Here is a 20,028-nt window from a genome sequence, read left to right on the forward strand (position 1 = left end):
CTGTTTTACCTGTATCAAGATCACGAACAAGACATCCATTTGATCTGAATATAACCTCGGTTTTTTGATCACACATCTGGCTGACACTTAGTAGATTATGCTTCAATCCATCAACATACAAAACATTTCCAGCCTTGACATTTTCTTTTAAAGGAGCAATACCTTTTCCTTTTATAGTTGCAGGAGTATCATTTCCAAAAGAGACTTTCTTTCCCTTTTCTAAAGTAGAATAAGACTCAAGTTTTTCTTTATCACCTGTCATATGCTTCGAACATCCACTGTCAATGTACCATAGATTTTCCTGTCCCTCTGCATAGAATTCTATCCCACATCTTTCTGTTTGAGGTTCCTTTATTCTCCATGTTTTGGTGCTTGAGGCTTGTTCCTTTTTCCGCTCTTGTTCCTTTCTCTCCTGAAACCTGCTCCTACATTCAGAGTCTTCATGACCAAAATTATTGCAAATGGAACATTCAACTTCATTTTCAAGAGCCGAAAAGTTGTTATAGGTCCTTTTTGTAATCCCTGTCATGCTTCTTTGTTTTTGAGCTTCCCTAGTCATGATTGTTTTATATGCAACACATTGAGCTGCTTTGTGACCAAAATTATGGCAAGAAAAGCATTTTCCATTGAAGAAGCTTCTGCGGTTATTGAATCTACCTGCCAACTGATTGTAATTTCTATTTTCATCTATTCTTGAACCAAACTGAGAAGATTTTACCTGTGGCGGGTTGTAGCTTTTGTTCACCCTTAAGATGGATTGCCCTTGATAGTTTCTATTTGTATTTCGTCCCTGCTTCACCTGATTATCTTCATTGTTCTTCTGCTCATTTCTTCTTGCCGCATCAAGATAACTTTCTGAGGTGGATGCTTGAGAGGTTTCTCCATTATAACCCAAACCTATCTTGTTTAGAGGAGACCGCTGCACATTGATAATCTCATCCAAAGTTTCAGATCCTTTGACAAACTTAAGATTAATAGCTTTTGTTTTCTCAATTTCTTTTCTGAGACCAACAATTTCACCTTCTAGTTTTTCAAGATGTTTTTCTTTTTCATCAATTTGAAATTGTAGAGTATCAATGATCACATTCTTTTCTTCTATACATCTCTTGAGTCTAGTAATTTCATCATAGAGGTTGTTCACATCTACAGCATCCTCATAATCATCATCTTCAAATGCCATTAACAACTTATATTTATTACCTTGTTCATCTTCATCACTGTTTGATAAACCATCACTGTCTTCATGGGTGTAGTAGCTTTTCTTATTTGTACTTTGTTTCTTGTTCCATCTAGCAGGTTCCTTACCTTTATCCTTATAGGGACATTTTGCGGCATAATGACCTACTCTTCCACAAGCAAAGCATTTGAAAGGTAGCTTACCTCTGAACCTTCCAGAACCCCTTTGAAGATTTCTGACAAAATTTGATTCTTCTTCCTCTTCTTCTGGAACATGGCTTGCTTCATAGTAATCTTCTTTGCCTGATGCCTTGAAAGCAGCTTCCCTTCTGTCTGATGGACCTCCCTTTCTCATTTCATAAGCAGTTAGAATTCCATGTAGCTGAGACATAGTGAGAATTCGGAGATTTTCCTTTTCTTCTATTGCAGATACTTTAGATTCAAACTTGGGGGATAATGATCTTAGAATCTTTTCAACTACTATAGCCTCTTTTATTTCTTCACCCAAATTTTTCATACAATTAACAATCTCATCTACCCGAAGAAAATAATTAGCCACACTTTCATCATAATACATCTTGAGAGTCTCATACTGAATCCTGAGAGTTTGAAGTTTAGCTCGCTTTACCTGTTCATCTCCTTCATAGCTCGTGACCATTTTGTCCCATATCTCTTTTGCTGATTTGAAGTGCATTACCTTCATGAATTCCGTTTGGGATATACTTCCTAATAGAGTACTGACTGCTTTTGCATTTGTTTCATATTTCTTCTTCTCAGCTGGATCTGTAAGAGTAGCTGAAGGAAAAGTGTAGCCTGTTTCTACAATGTCCCAAACTTCTGTACCAAGAGATTGAAGATATGCAGTAACTCTTACCTTCCAATAGTTGAAGTTTGTCCCATCAAAAACCAGTGGCCTGATTGATGCTTCTCTCTCGTAATTGCTCATGATGAACGATCTACCTTCAAGTGATCAAGCTTCTCTGAAGGACCTGCTCTGATACCAATTGTTGGAAATAATACTGAGAGGGGGGGTGAATCAGTATTATCTAGCAATTTAACAAATCTTCTTTATTTGATCTTTGAATTATTCTTGCATATCAGTACCATAAAATAATGAGCATGAACAAAGAAAACAGATAGTCACACCAAAGAACACAAGATGTAAGGTGGAAACCCAATGTGGGTGAAAACCACCTACTGCAATATGTCTCTATCTTCTTTCAAATTAGAAACTCCTTTTACAATGATTTTGTACTGGTGCAGTCCTTTACCAGTACGCAGGCTGCAACCTGCAGAGAGCTGCAACTCTCTACTTCTTTTCATAAAGCATCAAATGATCATCAAGTACATAACAGTTACTGTCTACTACAGTTATCAGATCAGCAATAACAGAATTAACCCAGAACACCTTATCAACAGAGAAATACAATCAACAGAACAGAGACGCAGTTTTTCCTTCTGTGGCCTACGTATAGACGCAGTTCACCTTTTGCTTTCCTGCGACCACCCGCAGAGATCCTTCTACTGCACTGCGTGCCCACGCACTGTTCCTTCAACTGCTCTGCGTCCTTTTGCTGCAGGGACGCACCCAAAAACACTATCGCACCGCGTCCAGTTGCTCAAAGGACGCACCCAGAGATACTATCACGCCGTGTCTTTTTACCTCAAGGACGCACCTGAACCTGGTTTGTCCTGCGTCCCCACGCAGATCTCCCGTTACTAAACTACGTCCCGGACGCACCTGAGCCACGTCTTCCCTGCGTCCCCACGCAGGTCTCTCTCTGCTGCGCTGCGTCCCGGCGCACTTTCCCTTCACTGTACCTGCGTGCCTTCGGGTATGAATGATTTCAAGACTTTAAGAGAAACCCAAACACACAAATCTACAGATCTGATCATGCACCAAAGAGATCTTATTCCTTCAGTAGATTCGCCTTCTTTAGATTTAGACTAGATCTCACCCAATAAGATATTCAACCAAAGACATACATCAAACCAAATGATCTCCTTTGCTTTATATAGGCAAGCTCCTCCTCAAATCAAGGAACAATACCACAAGCCGACACCTTAAAAACACAATACCGTTCGCTAGATACCAGGAGTAAATCACAAGAAACCCCCACGTGTGCTTTTCTCTGCCTTAAAAAGTGTGCACTTGGTGGACGCACCTTCTGAACGGCTGGACTGCGTCCCTGGACGCGGTCTATGCATGGATTACCTGCGGGTACGCACTTTCTGAAAGGTGTACCTGCGTCCTTCTTAAATTTTTCAATAAATTAAGAGCTGATCATCAATCTTTGCTGCTGACATGAAGAACAGCGATCTACCACCTGAATGGGTTGCCATCAAGGACAACACCTAAACCATAATGCCAACAAAGATCCAGTCCAGCATCAGCGTAGCAAACACATTGAACTACACATGCACTTCATCAGAAAGCTCATTCATGACCATGTTCTTGAAGTGCAATATTGTCCAACAGATGATCAAGTTGCAGACATCTTCACAAAGGCTCTCACAGAGGCGAAGTTCACTAAACTTCGATATATGCTTGGAGTTCAGGAAGTTGTCACTAAGGGGGGATAGGCTCTAGTGCCTCCTTCCTTCTCCTATTGTGTCATATTTGTAAATCCTTCAATCCTATCCCAAGTTGTTCTTAAGGGGGGATGTTAGGATATTCCGACACATAGGATATAGTTAAGTTCAACTTGGTCTAGTATAGAGTTAGGTTAGAGTTAGGTAAAGTGTGTTTCTTTACCGTTGTACATTTTGTAACTTACAATCCGACGGTCACGATATGTAGTGATCCGACGGTTCACTCTCACCTCGGTATTACCGACACTTGATCCGTGGCTTGACACCCGATTGGTCCATGAGTTCTATTTAAAGCGCATGGAGGGTCATTGTTCGGGTAATCCGTGCATGAGAGAAGCTTATGTAAATTTTCATTCTTTGATTAATAAATTGCCTGTAGTACCCACGTTGGGATAGGCCGTGGACTGTTTCCCTCCTTGCACTTTGAGGGTTTTAACCACGTCAAAAATACTGGTGTATTGATCTGTGATCTGGTTGTGAGCGGTGTCCTTTTGGTATTCTTTCTGAGGAACTTACCCTGTAAATTCCTACAAGAACCGCCCGACCAGTATGATCAAGGAGTACTTTTCATGAATAGTGACTTCGACCCGAAAAAGTAAAAAAGCGGTCAGGAGTACGTCGTTTTGGAGCCAATAACGAGTGCGAAACGACAAACACCCGGCAACCTTTTTAAGTTAAACGGTCGAAAAAAGAGCTTTAAAAGCGACCGCCTCTCATTCCTTTTAACGAGTCAAGAGGGAACCCGGCCATATTTTCTTGCTTTACGTCGGAAAAGAACTTGAAGACGACGTTTTTTTGGGACCAAGTGTACATAGAACCGTTGTGACCACGCCGGTTACTAGAATCTGCACAAGAACACCACCCGCGTAAACCTGTTCGACATGTTAAAAAACATAGTAAAACATGCATAAAAGCATAATATACTGACATTAGCACGAAATCCATTGTGAAAACATGACAAAAACCCACATTTATAAGAAACCATAGTCAATTATAAATTTTTTACCATAAATAGGGGGGTAAAAGCCATTTTTTACCATTGTTACCATTTTGAGTTGTGGAGAACGTTGTGGAACTGTGAGGTTGACGGAGCGATTTCCATCCCGTGCGAACACCATCCACCCGGCAGCTTGTTCCAGGTAGGTTCTCCTCTCCCTACGCTTCATTTTGAACCTTTTTTGCAGCATTTCCACGGTGGGATTTGGCCATTTGGACGAATTCTTTGAGCTTTGATGCGCTCTCGGCCAGCGCGGATTTCCCCATCGGATCCGCGCTGATCGATTAAATTTACACACACCACCTCTCGGATCAGCGCGGAAAACACGTGTGCTTCCGCGCTGACCCAAGGAAAAAACAAAGGGGCGCCATGATCAGCGCGACTGTTTTAAAAACAGCCGCGCTGACGCCGTGAAATTTTATTTTTAAGAATTTGAACGTACAAACTTCAACGGTCAGGGCTCTAATATTTTTTCATGGTTATGCAGGACACAATGGCATTTGTTTGGCAAGAGAGAGCTCACGATAATGAAGATATAGCAGCTTATGCCAATGCGGATTGCCGAAATGCAATGCGGGCATGCGGATTCCTAAAATTTTTCCTCACTCCGCGCCTGAGAGCGCAACCTGATCTCCTCGAGCTCTTAATCAGAGCTTGGAACCCAGTTGATGGAAAATTCACGATCCGAGGCCGTGATATCGAGTTCGATTACACGGATATTTATTTTTTGACTGGGTTGTCACGCCGGGGCGAGATGCCCATTCTGGAGGGGCAACGGCCCAGTGGTGAGACCCTTGACCAGCTCATGGCTCGAGTGTGCCCACGGGCCGTTAAAACACGGAGTGGGAAGGTGGGTATTCCGACGGTGGATGACATCGTTCTTCGCACCATACTCTTCATGGTGACACGGGCAGCGGGTTGCTTGGCCAATCATGAGGCCTCAAAGACCCATTTACTATTAGCTCTCGAGTGCTTACAGCCCACCATATTCAACTGGGTAGCAGCAGTAACGAACAGCATGAAGAGGCAACTAAGCAACTGTCGACGTGGAGAGTCGAAGCAGTTCGGTTATGGGTCGCTCTTACTTCCGCTCATGCTGGAGCGGGTGCCAGCCTTACAGCTACAAGACATGGTCGTGGATCCACCCAGAGGTCCCCGGGAGATGAGGGCCAGTCGATGGGGCCATGTCATGCCGCGCGGAGGTGGCGGCCGCCCAGTGGCATGGGGTGTTTATTTTCGAGAGTGGCTGGATCAGCAGGTCATTTTCGTAGAGGACTGGCCATATGCCGGTATCGACTTCCGCGGTGATCCTGACATGCCACTGCCCGCGGGAGAGCATTGGGACGATGGAGGTATGACACTTGATCTCTTTTTAATTTTTATCTTTTTAATGTTTTTTAATTTTTTCATGTACATGTCTTGATGAATGCTATGATGTGCAGATGTGGGACCCACGAGACCCCTTGGTCTAGCCCCAGAGGCACGGAGAGAGGGACAGGGCGCTGGAGCCCTGGCCTTGGCTCCTCCAGGAGTCAACACACCGGAGATTGTGCTACAGAACCTTGAGGGTTTACTGGCTGGAGTGCCAGATTACCAGGGGATCGAGGAGGTCCCCATAGCATCTCAGATCCACACAGTGGGGGTGGAACCCAGGATGCACCGCCTTTTGAGGTGGGTGGCACGAGCAGTCGTGTGCTACAGAGAGCACAACCCACCACAATAGACATCTAGGTTTTATTTCCACTGATGTTTTTTGAGAGACACGCGTCTCAGATGTACTGAGGACATCGGCCTTATTTCAGACATATACACTTATTTTTGAGCGCCTTAGTGCGCCACACGATATATATATATACCGATTTTGGATGGATCTTTTACATATGATGATGTTTTATATGCTATGCAAATGTCTAATACAAATGTGATCTAATGTATCAGTTGCACAACATGCGATCCACATATTTTCATTTTTTATGCAAGCTTAAAAGCACACATGCAAACACACATGCAAACTATGCTTGGAAAAGAATTTATTTACATATGCTTATTCTATGGTCTTATTATGCTTTCTATGTCTTCTTGTATGATGTTTATCTATTACGCAAATGTCTGTCTAACACATGGTTTGCCAATGCATCAGTTAACGTGTTTAATCGTCTCGGAATGTGTTGATATGTGATGTAATCAAAATTCCTTTCTAACAATATTACACGTAAATACAACCTTAGAATGCGTTGGTCTCTGACGGAATATCGCCCGTTGAGTTGATGGACGACAAGTTGAGAGTCCAGGTTCACCACCAATGCACGAATGCCGAGATCAACTGCTTCGGCTAGTAATTCAATTACAGCACTGTATTCGGCGACATTGTTAGTGGTACGACCCAAGCACACGCCTTGAAGATCTAGCAACTCGCCATGAGGATCGTAGATCGCCCACACCGCAGAAGACAAATTGCAAGTGCTACGGCAGGCACCATTAGCGAAACCAACATAAGGTGCACTAGACATCTGCACAAGAAGCAAAAAACACAATAAGAGGCAAACACGCCTCCACACCAAAGCAAAACAAGAAATCATGCACACATAACACACTTGCTAAAAACACACGTATGTACAAACTAGGTGCACGAAATCACGCATAGTATTTTTTCAAATAGAGCCCGTTGCGGGGCTTGTTGAGAGGATTTCCTTCGTAGTCGATCAGCTCATATGCCCCCTTTTGCAGAACTTTCTTCACGATATAGGGGCCTAGCCACATGGATTCGAGTTTACCTGCCCCTAGTTTATCCTTGGCTTGATCGTAGAGCAGTACTAGATCTCCCTCAACAAAGGAACGAGGTTGAATGGTATTGTCGAAGTGAGCCTTAACCCTCTTCTTCTGCGCTTCAATAGCTAGAGAAGCTAAGCGACGGGTCTCGTCTAGCCGTTCTAAATAAAGAAGTCGTTCCTCCACCGGAGTGGTGTTGGGAAGCAACTCGACAGCTAACTTTAACGAAGGAATCTCACACTCAACAGGAAGGGTGGCCTCCAGTCCATAAACAAGCTGAAAAGGGGTGAAACCGGTGGCGTCCTTCACAGAGGTCCGATAGGCCCACAAGGCGGGGAACAGCATCAGATGCCAATTAGACTTGTGTGTACCCACGGTACGTTGGAGCATTGTGATCAAAACTTTGTTCACAGCTTCAACTTGGCCGTTGGATTGAGGGTAATACGGCGTCGAACTATCTTGATGCAAGCCTAGCTAGGTCGTTAGTTCCGTCATCATGTGATTACGGAAATGTTTTCCGTGATCCGTGACGATAGCCTGGGGGACTCCGAACCGAGTAATGACATGATTAAACAAAAACTGCGCCGCTGTGTAACCGTCTTCGTTCAATGTAGGCATCGCTTCGGCCCATTTGGTGAAATAATCCACAGAAACGATGATATACCCATGCCCCCCGGCCGAACGAGGGTTACAGGACGTATAATCGATGCCCCATTTGGCAAATGGACCTACGGTAACAACAGGGTGCAGTGGTGCAAGAGGTGCACGCATTTTCCGGTGGTAGATCTGACATTCATGACATGCACAGACGGCAAGGATGCAATCCTTGAAGATAGAAGGCCAGAAATAACCAGCACAGAGGATTTTTTGGGCGGTGGCATATCCAGACATGTGGCCGCCACAAGCACCGGAGTGGCAGTCATTCAACACCCACTCAGCCTCCTCGAGAGTCAAACATCGGCGGAGAAGAGAATCAACGCCGAGGCGGTACAGGGTATTGCCAATAATGCGATAGGGTTGAGATCGGTGACGAATCCTCCGTCGAGCATCTTTCGATACATTGGGACGGAAGGAAGACGTCTGCAAATATACTATGATGTCCCCATACCAAGGGTCGAGGGTGCTGATTAGAAACAACGTTTCATCCGGGATATGCTCTTCCGAACGAGATGGTGCAGAAGGGGATGGCAAAGAACAGAGCAATCCTGCAAAGACCAGAGACTTCTTAGACTTGGCAGCAGTAAATTCCAAGTCAAACTCTTATAGGATTACGATCCATTTCGAGTACTTGCCCCCTAGTAGCTGACGCAACAAGATGTACGTCATTGGGTTGCAGTCGGAAATCACGGTCGTAGTGCGCAACAGGATATAGTGTCGGAATCGTTGGACGGCACAGACAGCTGCCAATGCCAACTTCTCGACATAAGCGTAGCGAGTTTCCGTATCCAAGAGATTGTGACTAAGGTAATAGATAACGTGCTCATTGCCATCATCATCATCCTGCACTAGAACCATGCCGATGGTGGTGTCAGCGGCAGCTAGATAGAGAGTATAATCACGGTGGTAGTTCGGAGGTCTTAAGAGTGGAGCCGAGACAAGGAGGTCCTTGAGTCGCTCGAAAGACTCCTGGGCGATGGCATCCCAACGAAAGGGTGTGTCTCGCTTTAATAACCGTGTGAAACCCTTAGCCACCTCGGCATAATTCGGAATGAATCGTCAAAGGAAATTCGCTTTGCCCTGCAAGCTCTGCAATTGCTGCAAGGAGGCAGGGGAGGAAGATTCAAGATGGCCTCAACTTTGAGGGGATCCAGACGGATGCCTTCTCGGGAGACAATGAACCCGAGCAGTCGGCCTGATTCTACGCAGAAGACACACTTATGAGGATTAAGCCTAATGCGGTAGTGTCGACAGCGGAGAAAAATCTCGCGAAGATGAGAGGGATGGTCCTGACGCTTAGCTGAATGAGTTGGGAGGTCATCCAGATAAGGTTTTACAATGTGACGAATGTCGTGAAAGGCATAAGACATTGCACGTTGAAATGTAGCGCCGGCATTCTTTAGACCGAAAGGAAACTTCTTATAGGCGAAGGTGCCCCAAGGACAAATAAAAGCTGTCTTATGCTGGTCCGTGGGTGCAATGTTGATCTGGTTATAGCCAGAGAAGCCGTCCATAAACAAGTAGATTTCACTTCCTGCGCACTCGTCAATAAGCTGATTGATGAAGGGTGTAGGGAAGTTATCCTTCGGACAGGCACGATTGATATCATGGTAGTCAACACAGACCCGGATAGTGCCCTGCTTTTTATTCATAGGGACTATATTAGACACCCAATCCGTAAGGGGAATGGGGTAAATGAAACCAGCTTTAAGAAGCTTTTCGACTTCGGCCCTGATGGCTACAGTCTTTCGAGGGTGCACAGGGCGTAAGCGCTGACGAACAGGCTTAGCACCTGGATATGTAGGTATTTCGTGCACCACTATACTAGGGTCGATGCCGGGCATTTCCTCATAGGACCATGCGAAGACATCACGAAATTCGCGAAATAGGGCAGTGTAGTGTTGAACTTCCTATGGAGTGCAAGTGACTCCGATATGAATGTGCTCGACAATCCCTGGTTTGACAGAGATGTCGATCGGTTGGGTTTGCGTGATATTTCCCATATTGCCCTCTGAAGACACTTGATAAAGCTGAATGGGTGTTTGGAGGGGCGGGGATGGGACACACGAAGCAAACCGCTCAAGACATGCGGTCATTTCCGGATGGGAAGGGAGAAACGAAGAGCGGTGGTGGTGATCTGACCAAGGGAGCTCTTCGAGAGACATTGTCTCTATGATGGCTTCATCGGAAGGAAATATTTCCTTCAATGGATCCGAAGTAGCCTCATCTCCTAGCCAAGGGAAATGAACATATGAATCGGGAACACTGCTCGGGAGAGCAGGTTCATCAGGGGGAGCCGATGCAGCGACAATCTCGATGTAGTTGAGTTCGGCAGGACTCAACGACATCATATCACCCCAAGAGTCTTCCTGATTAGCAGGAGGAAGAACCCACGAATCAGAGCATACAGAGATCATGTTAATAGGGGCGAGATTCGGAGGTGGGAGGGGAAAGACTCCCATTAAAGTGGGATCTTTGAAAAGTCCAGCACCCACGCTCTCGAGTGACTTAGAGGTATGCTCCACAAATGGCACATTACCTTCAGAAGAAGAGGCGAAGAAGGAGAGCTGGTCCACCGTGACAATCTTCCTCTGGTGAGGGAAACGAATGACACGGAACAGGGAGGAAGCCACGGCTTGCATGGCGTATGTCCAGCTCCATCCGAGGAGGAGGTTGTAGGTAAGATTGGCGTCAACAACTTCGACCTCCACTACTATGGTCTTCCCTTCCAAAGAGATGGGCAAGCGTTGGAGGATACCGTAAGGACGGGACTCTCTTCCATCGAAAGCTTCTAACGTCGTAGGAGACTGACTCAAAGTAGGGGAACCAATAGCCTTCCAGCAAGCAACAGACATGATGCAGGTTGAGGCACCTTCATCAATAACTGTACGATGAATCGTTTTGCTATTGATGATGACCTGTATAAGGAAAGCGACTTGGTGAGGCAGTCTTTGTGTAAAACCCTCAAGATCAAAAGAAATCAAATCTGAATCTGCCGGGTCGATGCCACCAATAGTTGATAGCAAGGACTTCCTCTGGGAGGGGCAGCTCTGGAGGACTTCTAGAGTGGACATAGCAGACAGAGCCTGAGCTAAGTCCTCAACAATGCTATAATGCTGGGCAGCACGAGCATTAGGGTTGTAAGACGACTTCCTGAGTACACCTTTTGGAGGGGGTCGGGGGATCGTCTCAGCGCTGGGCCTTTCGATGTGGAGAGGACCAGAACTAGACGGAGGAGCGCTGGAGGGAACCTCCGGCTCTTTCCCGGCATGAGATGGATAGTCTTTCGCTCGAGTTGAAACATGGATGGGAATCGTTCCAGCCATGAACACTTGAGAACCGAACGAGGAAGAGGGTTGAGACGGGTCTGCCACCATTTGAGTCTGCTGGGAAGGGAAAGGCTCTTTAAGCACGGCAGGAGTCCCAGGAGCACCTTTCAATAACCGACTAACTTCGGATTGCCTTGGGCAGTCCTTAGTGTAGTGATCTTCATCACAGATGAGACAAGGATACTTAGGTTTTCGTTTAGCTCCTTCCTCGGGTGAAGGCTTAGGGGAATCCTGCTTGGGCTGTCCAGATTTATCCTTAGCTTTCCCTTTCTTTTTCCCTTTTGAGGATTTATCCGCCACGGTGGACTGAATGGCGTTTACCTCGGAGGTACTTCCAGGATTAGATTGGCCCTGAGGAGCATTTCCATTAGAAGCGTTCTGTTTTTGCTTCCCAGGGTTCGCGGCTGATTTCTTCGATGACGAATTTACAGAGCCAATGACTCCAGCAACAGATGGTCTGGGTGGAGCCTTGGGCTGTCCAGGCCTCAGGGCGTCTAGCAAATAATCATATAGAGTACTCGACTGAGAGTATACTAAGTCTAGGTACTGAGCTCGCACGATCGCTTGCTCTTCAGTTACACAAGCTCCCATGGCGATGTCTCGCGCAATCGCAGGGACAAAGGGAGTTGTGAACCAATCGATCAGGAGTTGATCAGGAATCCAGAATTTGATCAAGCGACGACGCCTCCTCCACTCATGTATATGATCAGATATATGGGTCGTCGTGTCCTATTTAAGAGACATGAGGAGATGTGTCCCCATCTCGTACCGAATGGGTAACTGAAAATGAGTTAAGAATGCCATAGCCAGCGAGTTGAAATCTTGAAACGTGCCGCTATTCAGCTCAATGTACCACTTAACAGCTGAGCCGGTGAAAGTTCTTTGAAAGAGGCGGAGCCGGATAGAGTCATCAAGCCATGAGTTCGATGAACACCAGAGGTGATAGGTCATGACATGGGCTTGAGGATCTTCACCAGCTTTGCCATTAAATTTGGGACAATCACTGGGTATTTTAGTTGGAACTGGTGGCCAATACGGATTATGCAGAATGGGATCATTCGTCAACTTGGACACATCCGGAAGTTCCAATGTCGCTAAGAATGGCAACTGAGGGTTAAAGGACATTTGTGGCTGTGGAAGCGGGGCAGTACCAGGGTTCCAACCAGGTGGTGGTTGCCCCCATGGACTCTGTCCAGATGGACCTGGCCCAAAAGGGCCTGGCCCATAGGGACCTTGCCCGTAGGGGTTCTGTCCATATGGATTCTGTCCATATGCAGACAGTTGTCCCTGGGTCTGCCCCCCAGCACCCCATGTATTAGCAACTTGACCCGCAGGTGCAGCATACTGATAATTTTGGTAAGGAGTGACCTGCATCTGTTGATAATTTTGATAAGGGGTAAACTGAGTTTGCCCCTGGGGTTGCTGGTAGCCATACATTTGCTGGGCCCCATACTGAGCCTGATAAGAAGGCTGCGCTTGGTAGGAAGGTTGGGGTCGTGGCCTGCCTTGCATTTGATAACCCGTTTGAGTTTGGGGCCCAGAATAATGTCCTTGAACTGGCTGGGCTTGGATCATCTGGCCAGAAGGTTGGCCTGGTTGAGTTTGGGATAGACCTGTTTGCCCAGAAGGACGTACTTGCTGGGTGCCAGGTTGTCCTTGAGCAACCAAGGGTTGTCCTTGCGGAACAGATGGCCGAGCAGGCTGGACGGCTGGTTGACCTTGCGGTTGGCCAGCCTGTCCAGATGGATGATTAGGGCGGACAGTGGGTTGGCCTTGCTGCATAGAAGGTTGGCCCGTTTGTCCGGAAGGTTGTACTGGTTGAGTAGTGGGTTGGCCCTGCTGTACGTAGGGTTGCCCCCCTTGCCCAGGAGGATGCATGGACTGAGTAGTGGGTTAGCCCTGTTGTACGTAGGGTTGCCCCCCTTGCCCAGAAGGATGGCTAGACTAAGTAGTGGGTTGGCCCTGCTGCACGTAGGGTTGCCCCCCTTGCCCAGAAGGATACCCCTGTTGGACTACTGGTTGACCTTGAGGAATATAATTTTGCCTAGCTTGTCCGGCGGGGTAACCCTGCTGGAAACCAGGTTGGCCTTGTTGGATGTAAGGCTGTCCTGGTTGTCCAGACGGGTAACCTTGCTGGGTACCAGGTTGCCCTGGATAACCAGAAGGTTGACTCTGATAGGAAAATGATGGACCACCAATGGCCAAAGGTTGTCCCGGGTAGGGTTGTCCTTGTGGGCCCCCAGATTGTCCTGGGTAAGACTGGCCATAAAGTGGTTGCCCCTAGGGGGCTTGCACATAAGGTGGCTGGCCTAGATTAGGTGGTCCTTGAGGCTGTCCAGGAATTGTCTGGCCCCCATGAAAAGAATGAGTACCGGCGTCCTAAGTAATGGATAATGGTACCGAGACTTCAACAAAAGGTTGAAGAGGCGTGGTTTGAGTAAACTGGAGGTACTGGCCGGTAGAATCATAATAAAAGAGTGGACTTTGCGTATTTGGGTCCACAATGGGTTGCCCATGGGCATCATATGGCCCCCCTCCTGGAACAGGACCAGAAGAGGGTTGAGCACTTTGTGCAGGGTCGACGACTCCAGACGAAAGTTCCGGCTGGCCATTACTCACTTGACCGTGAGAGGGACCAGCACCAGGGTTTGTAGATGAAGACGTTGTTACGGCACTGACGACCGGGGTCGAGTATGCTACACAAACAGTTGGAATCGTGGGAACTGAGGTAACAGGTGCAGTATGGGGTTGTGAAACAAAGGGTCCCGTGGTGGGAGTGATCTGAGGATCCCACATAGTCGTAGTAGGCATCCTGGCAGCTATTCTATCCCTCATCGACTGATATCGTGGGGGGAGTGGAGAAGTAGCTAGAATGGGAGTTTCAATATTCGACATCACGGGTGTCTCACTTGTGTTGGGAGATGTCTCATCCATATGGGAAGTATACATTGGAGATGAAAAACTAGGAGGGGTAACAGGAATATCATCCTCGTTAGGCTCCCAGATAGGGTTCCAATCTTCTTCGTAATCCTCGTCGCCCGGGGCATGTACATTGATAGGTTGGATACTCTGGATAACAGGAAGAGTATCGCTTACAACTGGTACCTCAGGAGCAGCAGAAGATGGAGAACCTTGATCACTTGGACCGGGAGTTGACGGGCTAGCCAGGATGACAAAACCCCACACAAAATGTAAAGGGAACTAACGATAAAGACCCTACTCAAGCTAACGCACACAAGAACTAACCAGGTAATGTTATCGTGGCCGAATAAATTTTTAAGACACAGGAACTAAACTTGACCTTTTCATGTTTCAAGAGTCGAGAAAAGGACGAAAAGATGACTCTAGTCTCCTTCGAATGTTTAATGAGCACGAAGTGACAAGACGCTCACTGACACCTTTTCTTTTAGGGAGTCCGAAAAGGATCAAAAGTGACTGCTCTGGAGATTCTAGGCAAAGGGTTTACCAAGCAATCCGTAAAACTGCTTATACACCTTGGCAATCGTATGAGAACCAAGGACTTTCCGTACTGCAGTCAATCTTCCCGAATGCTGTGTTTGGTGCGTTACGGCTCACAGGGCAGTAGACTCGACTTCCTATGGATCAAGGATAAAAGCCTAGTGGGGTCTCCCTATATACGCGATGGTACGTGGGAGCACAGTCCGTGTTAGACCACTATCAAGTCACAGAAGGAGGAATCACCCAACCGTAATGTGAAACAATAGTGACTATGTTTAAAGACGCCGGAACACATCTCTAACCTAGACCTCTCGATGTTTGCGTTAAGTTCCAATGCATTTTTAGGTTTATTCAGTTTATTTTATGGTTGATCTTGAATTAAGTTTCGGTTTCAGGCCTTATCGTGTGATCTCTCACAATTACCTAGATGCAAACTACATGCCAAAGAATACCATTTCGTTCGATGAATTCTAACTATGAGAGGGTTAAGATTTTTCGATCAAACAAAATGAACTCAATCAATCAAACAATCTAATGCAGCGAATGACAAAGAAATGAAATTTTTCTTTTGAGAACACAAATCAATGAAATGCTCTTCTTTTCATTAACTATTGAATGCAAAAGACATTAGTTTGATTTCTTTTTCCAATGGCACAATTCACTTAAAATGAATTTTGAGAGACAGCAACACCGAGTAAAGAGAAATCAAATCACTCAATGAAAAAACACAACAAGTGTGAAAAGAGCCGATTGAACCCAAGCAACTGTGATCTGTGTTTGGGTAGTGAAACAATCCGAGGACTGGTTTAACGACAATCACCTAAACAACCAAGCAAAGAAAGCAAAAAGAGGAAGGTTTCCGCAATAGCAAAGGCAAGTATCAATGAATGTTTTGTGAACGAGTGATAAAACAAAGTTAATCCAGTGAAAACGGGATAACGGCACTAGGTCACAGGACACAAAACAAGATTCGTCCGACAAGACTTCGCAAGCAAGTGCTTCACAATTCAAACAATAAAAATCAAGTCATAAACCAGGTAGAAAGAGTAGGAGATAGTCAAACCAACAGGCCCAGGAGGCAAAATTGAAACAAATTCAATTCTACAGGATCAGCGCGAGTAACACTCAGCAACAATGCGCTGACCAGAAGTCACGCGTAGCAACAAAGCACTGTCAGCGCGAAAGAACACGACTTAAGCATGCTGGTTCGATTTCAGAACCGTCGCGACTGTTTTACGTACAAGCGCGATGACCACGGAATCAAAGAAACAACTATGCGCTGTCAGCGCGACTGTTTTGATATAAACCGCGCTGAGGCTAAAAAATAGGCAGAATCAAGCCAAAAACTCCCAAACCAAGGCAAGAACTCTTTAAACAATTAATACACCCCCCATACTGAACCAGGAAGTCTAAAAGCAGAGAACTAATCCCCAATTTTGAAAAGAGAGTAATCAATCAAACTCAAGAACAAGAATGAACAAAAAGAGACAAAGGCCAGCTCCCCAGCGGAGTCGCCAAATTGTTGGAGAGGTAAATCCCCTCTACGGATAGAGGCGATCCCTACTAGCCCAGAATGGGTCTAGCAACAATCAATCAATGCTACTGTGCAAGTTCCTAATTGCAAATAAAAGATAGGCAATGAACACCTACTTGGATTCCAACACTATTGTTTGATGAAGAGATGTCGTTCTCGCTCCTTTGCTTTGGCCGGTCATGATCTTCCACGATCCCCGTAGATAGATACCTGCACACACGAAGAGAAACACAAACACAAACGTGAAATCTAATAAATGCAATTATACATCAGTCAAAAAGGATGTAATTCACATTAGCCATTACAAAGACAAATTAGAATGGAACCATAACAGTAGTCATCTATTATTAATCAATAACAGAGAAAGGTACAACCAAAGTTCTGACGCTGAGTCCTTCTCTAGAAGGTCTAGCCAGCAAGTCTCTTAAGCATTCACCCTTGGAGGTAGATTCTCCCAAGACAAAACTCTCTCTCACACAAGCAATACTCACAACCTTCCTTAAGCTTCCTCTAGCAAATCCACACTTGTCACACCAACTACCTACTAGCAGCAGCACTCTAAGCACTATGAATTCCACACTATCCAAACTAGCTGCTCATGGCAATGGTAGAGGTTTAAATAGGAGAAGGAGTCTCCATGAATGGTGGGAGGATGAGCTTATCTCCAAGGAAGGTGGCTCAAATGACGAACAGACATGCCATAGAAGGTAGGGCGACATTCACAAGGCCAACAACCAGGTCTGGAGTCATCTGGAAGGCTGGCTGTTAGAACAAACTCGCCCAAACAGGATCAGCGCGGGTGCATAACTGGACTGGAGCGCTGACGTCGCATCTTAATAACGGAGCAGGCTGTGTCAGCGCGACTGGATACAAACATAGGATGCACTGGCTTATGAAATTCGACCAGCGCGGGAAACCCGTGTGCTTCCGCACTGGCAGCGCATCAGTTACACTATCAGCCGCCAGTCAGCGCGGTTATTTTAATAACAGTCGCGCTGATGAAATAAACTTTGGCAAAGTGGGTCATTTGGCCAGTTTAGAGAGCATGAGCATGGTTATTTTGAATTCATGATACAGTAGGGAGACTGACAAGGAGACAGTGACAAATTACTGCGTAACACCTTTATCAGTTGATTTTTCCATTCACGTGCATCAGAGAACAATCCTAGATTAGTGTTCATGCAGATCTACTTAAGTTATTTAGAAAACATAATAGAATTCATCACAGTCTTCGTGAAATTACTTAACATGTATTGCGTTCATCTATTAAGACTTATTCAAGTGAATCGTACATCATTAGATCAATAGTTCATAAACACATTATTTATCCGCAGCATATATCATAAAAAAAAGTGAACAGAAATAAACAAATATACACAGGAATTCTTCAATAATCTTCTTTATTGATCTTTAGTTTAGTTATACATACTCAAAACTACCCTGCGCACTTAGCTTTACATAAACAAGGGGATAAAACCCCTTTGACTCCTAACCATCTACGTGCTCTACATCCACAAATCGTGGAGACTTTGCATTACTTACAAAAAAAAATCAAAACTTGGGTTATTTTAACCCCAAAACTGACCCATGGGACCCCATCCCAATAGGCACCCAACACGAAGATCATGACTCGGCCTTGAGTCACTCAGTTGGCCCTGCGATCTTGATGCGAAGATAGCCCAACTCCACCTGAACTACTGCAACCTCGACAGCACTCTACATAGCTTCGTGCTTGACCTCCTCAACTAGCTTCTCTGTAATTGGTCCTTCTGTGGCTAGCCTCATTTTCTGTTGCAAGCCCTTCAGCTTATCCTGGATGGTTGTCGTGATCCCATAAGATTCTTCCAACCATGGCTCCAGCCTGGCCTTTAGCAAGTCCTCCTTCTTTTGTTTTGGCTCTACCCAAGTTAGGAGCTGCTTCCCCTCCTGTAATTTTGAAAGGCACTGTGCTAGTGCGATTGAGCACATCGTTGCCCTAACTTCGTCATACTATCGCTGCAACTCCCTGACTTCTGTATTCAGTGTTTGCAGGTTTGGATATTCCTACGTAGTAGTCACCAACTCCATTCCTTGCTCAAATAATGTCAAACAATCAGAGACTGTGGCATCTAGGGTGGCCATTCCTTCTCTGATGGTGGATTCATGCTGCTCCTGGACCTCCGGCGGAGTTGTGGGCTGCATTTTTAATTACATCTCAATTATTTTCATATTGAGTTCAAATTGAACTCAGCCAACTTCTGCCTTTTCTTCGTGCACCCCAACTGTTGTTTTTCTAATCTTCGCTTCTAGTTGTGCATCCTTAGGAATATGCAACTTAGGCATTGTTCTGCATGTCTCTATGACTGCAGACTCTAGTAGGGAACTTTGTGCTTGCAGCGTCTCCTTTTATTTTAAGGACTGTGTCTTATCAGCAAACATCTGCTCATTATTCACTCAGTATTCATTGATAATATTGAGAGCGCACAGCTCCCGAGGTCTCAATTCCTTTGTCACTATTGCATGCAGCGCATGGAGGATCTCGTTGGGGAGCACCACTATGTTCAGCCCGATGTGCTTAATTATGCTTAGGATGACGCGATAATCATCTATCTCCACGTGAAGTGACCCATCTGGTAATGCAATTGTTCTAAGGTCTAGGGTCCTTACAAATTATGCTTCTTGACTCGTCCCAGGTGCCAAGCTTGCTTGTTCTATGATTGCTTGACTGGCGCCCACCTGTATTCTGTTGGCCTAGATCTGCATCTCACGCAAATCCTTTGGAAAGCTCCTCAGCGTCTGCATATACTGCTACTCTAACTACTACAGCACTTCAGTCGTAGTGTCCCTTATTTTATCCCCGATCTCATCAAGATCACCCTCCGTCAAGACCATGGGATCACCCTACGACTTGTCCGATTTTTTCTTTTTCCAGGGACCTTCCTGCTACCCCTTTCCACGCTTCTTCAAAATGAAGGGGGTGCTCTACCCCTCATCTCCTCTGCCACCTTGTTCGGACAGTTCGTCCTCCTCGGTCTCTGGCAAAGGTGATTTGCGCTTCTTTTTTACTGTCTTCTAGCTATCAAGTCATGAACAGTGACTCCAATGGTCACCTTTCTATTGTGTTGCGTGGCACCTCCCTCCATAGCGGAGCTTCATAGGTTGCATCTTCATCATCTTTTGCACAGCCCGCCTGCTGCGTAGTCCTCCAACGTTGGCAGTGTAGTTTGCAGTCCCGCTCTCCCTTGCAACTGCTTGAAGCACTAAGACTGTCCTGCCGCCATATAGTCATTGCGCAGGATCCCCTATATACAGCTTCAATCATCTCCCATTCACTTTCCCCAAAAAATGTTCTCCATTAAGCTTCGCGAGCTGAACTGCACCTCCATCTGTAAATTATTTGATATTATATGGCCCCAGAAAATGCATCTGAAATTTTCCCGGAAACTTAGTGAATTTGCTATCATACAACGAGACCAAATCATTTACTTTGAACGTGTGAAGCTTGATGTGTCGATCGTGCCATGCTTTTTCACATC

The sequence above is a fragment of the Pinus tabuliformis genome, chromosome 5_1, assembly GCF_031772625.1.
Source record: "Pinus tabuliformis cultivar Carrire ecotype Pingquan chromosome 5_1, CPIR1, whole genome shotgun sequence".
Classification (NCBI taxonomy): domain Eukaryota; kingdom Viridiplantae; phylum Streptophyta; class Pinopsida; order Pinales; family Pinaceae; genus Pinus; species Pinus tabuliformis.